Here is a 6,618-nt window from a genome sequence, read left to right as displayed (position 1 = left end):
TCTTGCCTAAAGATTTGGAACAAGCCATTTGAGGAGGAGAAGGACGAGGTCTGGAGGAAGATCGTGAAAAGGGAATCTCATGAATTCGGTCGGTCGGTCGTTCTTCGCCTTCGAGCAGCTGGGCGAGAAGATCGTCGTCGATGGGCCGTTCACCTCCCCACAAATCTGGCATCAAAGTCTACAAACAGAAGAATGGGGAGGTGAGGATAAAGAATTTTTAAAGGCTTTTTAGAATAACGCTGATCGAGTATAAAAGTCAAGCTTTTATACAGCAGCATTCTAACAAAAAGCTAAATTTTTCCACACAAACAGTTTGAGAAACGGATCAAAGGGGAAGGTAAAAAGTTTTTCAAAAAAGCTTTTTCAACTCCCCTTAGAGCGGGAAAAACCTATTTTTCAACTAGCCTAAAGATTGAATTTTTACTTCGATTTTACGTCCTAAAAGTATGATCCCAACTTTTAAACTAACTCGTAACCTCTGTCACCTACAAGACATTCTATTGACAAGCATCTCAAACCAGAAGAAGATGAACTCAAACAGTCGACATACAGAAGCATGCATTACGAAAGTACAAAACATAAAGATTCGAAGACTTACCAGAAAGAAGATCATGGAGAATGGTAAAGAGTCTTCGGAAGTCGAGGTGCTCTCGGATTGAATCTTGAGAGTGCAGAAGAACGGTCTCTGAGAGAAGATGAAAGCTCTGGTTTTAGGGTTTCTAGAATGAGTAGTGGCGTGCGTAAGAAGAAAAAGAAAACTTCGGAGATGTTATATAAGTTTGTCAGTGGCATTAAAAAGGTGTAATCATCAGTTTCCCTTTTTCGAAGTATGGGGAAGCAGAATAGCCGTCGAATTATTACTGGGGAACCGAAAAGTCATGATTAGACAGGAGTAGGTTGCTTTTTCCAAGAACACACGAAGGGTTCTGACACGTATGGTGGGGTTGCCGAAGAGTCGTTCACTGAAAAGTTTATTTATTGCTCGTAATAAATAAACTTGGGGGCAAATGTTATCCAAAAAATTGGCATTGATGACGTGGCAAGTGATCCCTGGACACGTGGCTGACACCTGGAGAAGCTCTGCTAGTGTATTGACCAGAAGGTACATTATAGGCAGGAGGCGGCCCAGTCTTTCCTGCGACCAGTCTGGTCGATGGTTCCACATACAACATAATGTTACAATAAAGATACCGGGTAGTAAAATCGATCCTGAGCCCCTAGGTCTGAGTTCCCGCACTCAAAACCTTCCCAGGGCTCAAAAGCCCTTCAAAAGCTGCGGCCCAAGGCCCAAGAGTCGTGACCCACCCCAAGTCAGACAGCCCAAGAGCTGCGGATACGCGCACCGCGGCCCGCCCCTACAAGCGCTACTACTCAAAATGGATGTTCAGTACCTCCTTCTCCCTTCGATCATGAGAGTCGCGCCGCCCCAAGAACAGGGCCGCGGCTCAACATAAAAACCCAGTTTTCTTCAAGCCAAAACTCACCAAAATCCCAACCAAACATAGCCAAATCCCAAAAACAAAGTTCCCAATCAACTTAGCACTTCATAAGCTTCAAAACCATCCCAAAAAACAAGCTTAAAACCCTTCACAAAACCAACTTCAAATTTGAGTTTTCAAAACTCTAAAACTCAACTAAAACCAGAGAAAACATATAAAATTAAGGCTAGAAATCGATACCTCTGCTGCCCAAAACAACGCTAAGCCTTTCCCCAAGCAATCTCGAGCCTAAGCTAGCTTCGATTCCCCTTAGATCGCAAGAAATTCCAAGGAATTGAGAGAGAGTGTGTGTACACGAGTGAGAGAGTGTTTTTTCTGTGTTTTCTGTTTATGTGGAGGTTACGTAGAGTTCAAGTAACTCTAAGAAAATCCCAAAGCTCAGGGTACCAAAAACGTGCCCGAGGGAAAAATTGTCAAAATTCCTGAAATTCCCTCCTAATCTCACTAACTCTGAATATATCCTCAATTATTTATTCCCATTACCCGATATCCCGGTAATGTACTAAATACCCAAAATACTCCTTGACTCACCCCGAGTCGGGTATTTGGTCCCGTCGTGACTCTCCCACTAACTTGCTCCCTAGGATCGCCTCGTGCCAAGTATCCACATAATAATGTGGTCTCACACATATATCCACATATATTCCAAATATACCCGTAACATGCCAAATTATGAAAATTTCCCTTCCGATAAGAAACGGCCCACATGCATATTTAATACACCTAAATATGCATATCTAGTCATATTATAATATAACTCACATATTCATATAATGATACACATATATATCACGTAAACACATATTTCATAATTAAATCATATATACTCAAATAATTCTTCATAATTTTCCATCCTGGCCCCCTAGTCAAGGCCCTAAGCCTTATTAGGTAATTTGGGACGTTACAAAAACCCTAATTAGCGGCCGTCTAAACAAGATTTTACAAGATCCATGACATTCAAGTAGAAAAATATAAGTAATTTAATATAAGGGCATAAAAGGAATAAAATTCATCAATTCATTCATGATCTCATATCTATGGTTTTGAAATAACCCTCAACTATAAAGAAAACTATTCCATAATCACATTCATGTTCACAAACATAAATTTTCAATGAAAATAAAAGATTTTTTAGAAGAAAGAAAAACTAGATTGAAGAATGTCTATGTTGATGTCTTTTCTCCTCCTCTACTGCTCTAACCTCCAAAATTTGCAAACTAGAGTTGTATTCAAAGCCATAATCCCTTTTATAGTCCATTAAACATTACATTTAAAAATTAAAATTTTAAGAAAAATACTATCGCAGGCCGCAGCCACTGATTCCTTGTGGCCGCAGCCACGTGATGTTTCTGGGCCAACTACGCACAGCGGCCACGGCCGGTGAAACCTGGTGGTCGCAGCCACAACCCAAAATCAGCGCTCGTGCTTTTTCTTCGTAATCTTCAACTTTAAGCTCGAACCTCTGGTTTAGGGACTTCTAAAACACTTCAAACTTGTCTCAAACTTCATTTTCTCGAGTCCTATCATTGCACATCCATTCCTAACCAAAAAAATTCCCTTATGACGAGGCGATCCTAGTGAGAAATTTGGCGAAAAAGTCACATCGGGATTAATACCCGACTTGGGGTGAGCCTAGGGGTATTTTAGTAATTTGGTGAATTATCGAGGGTATTGGAGTATGATTTATAACTGAGGGAAAATATTGTTATTTGGGGGATTGGTGGAATTAATTGGGAATTTTATGTGTAATTTGAGGTTTAGTGGGAATGGGTGTCGAATGACCAAAATACCCTTGGAAGTTTAGTATGGGATTTATTGTATTGAGGGATAGAGTGGTCTTTTGACCAATACACTTGAATAAAGCCAAATGGGCAGAAGGATCTAGGCAATCACGTTCTCTTTCTCTCTCCTTCTAAGTTTTCTCTCAGCATAGGCTAAGTGTCTCCAAGCTTGTGAGTGTGGAATTCTTGAAGCCTTCAACCAAGGAGTGATCTGAGCTGGGATTGGAGGCTGCTAGGGATGTCATAAGCTTAAGGATTTGAGTTTTCGCAGAGGAATTTAGAGGTAACAATTCCTTGAATTTACCCCTTTATGATGTTCTTGGGAAGAGTTTTGAGTTAGTCTTGTTAAGTTCTTGAATTTTGGATTTGGGAGTGTTTTTGAGACTATGGGTTGTTGTTTGCTGAGTATCTAGGTTGCTAGTGTCATTTGGTGGTCAAAAATTGATTGGAAAGTTGTTTTGGTAAGGTTTTGGCTTGGTTTGCGATTTCTAAAATGGTATAATTTCTGGGTTCACAGGGTCGCGTCGCGACACTGTTCTTGTGGCGTTGCAACCCACATGAACTCAATGAGGCAGGAGGTGCCTCAAACCGACTTAGCGTTGCAACCCTTCAGGGGCGGGTCGCGGCTCTAATTGGGGAAAGTGTCCAAATAAGGTTTTGAGTTGCGGGGACTCAAACCTAAGGGCTCGGGATGGATTCTACTACCTAGTTTAGTAGAATTCAAGGTCTCGGAGGCTAGGACTCAATCTTGAAGCTCTTAATTGGTTTATTTCTTGATGGATATTCTTTAATATGTTGTGACTAGGGGTACTGCAAGGCTCAAGAGGAAAGGATCGTGCTCATTGTCGCTTTACCCTATCACTCAGGACTTGAGGTAAGAAAACCAACACTTGCACCGAGTGTAGGGCGTGCACCCCAATTATAGGGCATGAGAATGATCGTGTCATGAATCCATTTATAGTTAAATACTTGATTTGTTTGAATCTATGTTGTTATAACTGTTTGTACCGATCGCTCGCTCGGGAGGCCGTTATCGGCATTACATGCGTAATGTATGCCATAGCGGTGGGGCCATAATGTGGATGCGATATCCGCCATAGTGGCGGAGCCATTGTGAAGATGTGACATCCATCTACTCGGCATGAGTCGTATATTGTTTAGAAATTATATTGTTTGGAAAATCTATCTGAACTAGTTGTGGTTATAGAGTATGCAATACATGTTAATGTTTATCTAGATATCTGTATTATTTGTTTGGGTTTTCTTGTTGAGCCTTGGCTCACAGGTGCTTCGTGGTGCAGGTAAGGGCAAAGGAAAGCTGGACCAGCGATGAGTTGGAGAGTTGTTGGGGCAGCATGTACATACTCAGCCTGCTCAGCTGCCACGATCGAGATATTTTGAGGAGCAGGAGTCATTAGTTTAAAATTTGTTGCTTAGGTCGGCTAAGTCTGTAATTTTGATAAACTTGCATTTTATTTAGAAACTTTTGGGATCCATTGTTATTATTCAACCCCTTTTAATGAAAAGTTCAACTTATCGACCAAAAACTTTTAATACCTAAACTGTCGTTTAACCTTAATTAAACTTTTAAGTCCAAATGACTAGCTTAACGAGTTAAGTACTATTTTTAACACACGGTGTAACGGTTTTGACTATTCAGAGCGTTACAAGATCAATGTCTGGTCCAGTCTGTTCCACTTCATCGACCAGCGTTTGGAGTAAATCAGGGTCTATTGAATAATCACTTCCCAGTGATCGTGTGCATACATCTGATAACAGAAAGAGGGGAAGTGAGTCATTCAACCAGTGTAGGTGTGCCTAAAAAATGTTTGCTGCTCAAATAACACGATGGTATATTCTAGCAGGGGTCAGGATGAATCCAAAAGGCAATTAAAAAGTTTTTTCTCATAACTTTTCACTTACCTTTTGGGAAAAAGTTCCCACCATTTTTTCTTGAAATTAGCAAGTCACATTCTCCTCAATTTTTTTTTTATTTTCTTAGCGATAACACACGACCAAGTATACCCGAAGCCTAAAAGTCATTTTCCTACTTCCCAAACACACATTTTCCAAGAAAATTAGTGGTTTTTTCAAGAAAAAAAGCAAGTTTTTTTACGGATTGCTCTAGAACATCAAGAACACAAGGTGAAAAATCTTCAAAACCAGTTCAGGAGCAGCAAAAATCAAAGCAAGAAATTACATAAGCAAAGTAAATGCGAGTACGAGTTCAAGAAACTTATTGTATTGGAGATTTTGAAGAGGAATTTGAAGATGGAGGAATCTGAGAATCAAGAAAATGAAGAGTAGAGCTTCGGGTTTGAGAGAGAAAGCTTGAATTTTTTTTAAAACGTAGAGAATAAAAAGGAGGAGGAAGGGTTATTTATAGGCCCATGACTCACACGCAAGCGGTTGGAAAGTCATCATGAGATTTTGGGTTGATATGACGTCAGTCGTATGGGAAATTGAGACGTTGCCACCTTTTCTCCAAAAAGTACCATCATTGCTGCCTCGAAACGTGGTGTCAGAAAGCTTAGGGAATCTAAAGGTCGTCAGTTACCTTACCGAGAAGACATGATCATTGTCTGTAAAAGTGATGCTACGAATTCTAGTGTGTCAGAAATTGAAGAGGCGCCAGCCTAGTCGAAGTATGAAAGTTTATCCAGTGCTAGTCGCACCAGGATAAACTTGGGGGGCAAATGTTTGACAAAACATTTGGACATGGTGACCTGGCATTTATAGAGAACACGTGGCAGTAAACGACATCAAATTCTGAGAGCTAGTCCAGATAAGGTAGTTGCTCAAGTAGGCTTCATCAACATAAAGGCAACCCACCAAGTCTTATGCTCGAAGCGAAGGAACCTGGTACCATCTTATGGAGCTGCTCGAAGAACAAGTCATTCAACCAAATGATCTGAATTTCATGAGATACTACGAAATATCCCAAGATATTTCTGTAACTGATATTTGAATGTATTTTTCCAGTATTATTTTAATTTGTAATCAGTTGTAACAATCTTACACTACACGTGTAGGGCCTAGATAATTTTGTAGGGCCCATAGCCCATTAAGAGACTATAAATAGGGATCTCTCACAGTCATTATCTTTAGATTCGCACTTTACATACAAACACTCTATAGAATTGTATTCTCTCTTAGGCTTAGGAAACTCAGTTGAACCTTGTTCTTCTTGATCTTGAGTCTGAGACTTTCTTGATTAATAAAAGTGCAAGTGGACGTAGATCATTACCAACTCTTACGACTGAACCACTATAAATTTTATGTGCCTTTTTTTATTTGGTTTTGGCTTATTAAATTCATTTTTGTCATTCATATTGACT

The sequence above is a fragment of the Humulus lupulus genome, chromosome X (genome assembly GCF_963169125.1).
Source record: "Humulus lupulus chromosome X, drHumLupu1.1, whole genome shotgun sequence".
Taxonomy (NCBI): domain Eukaryota; kingdom Viridiplantae; phylum Streptophyta; class Magnoliopsida; order Rosales; family Cannabaceae; genus Humulus; species Humulus lupulus.
This window is presented reverse-complemented; position numbering follows the sequence as displayed.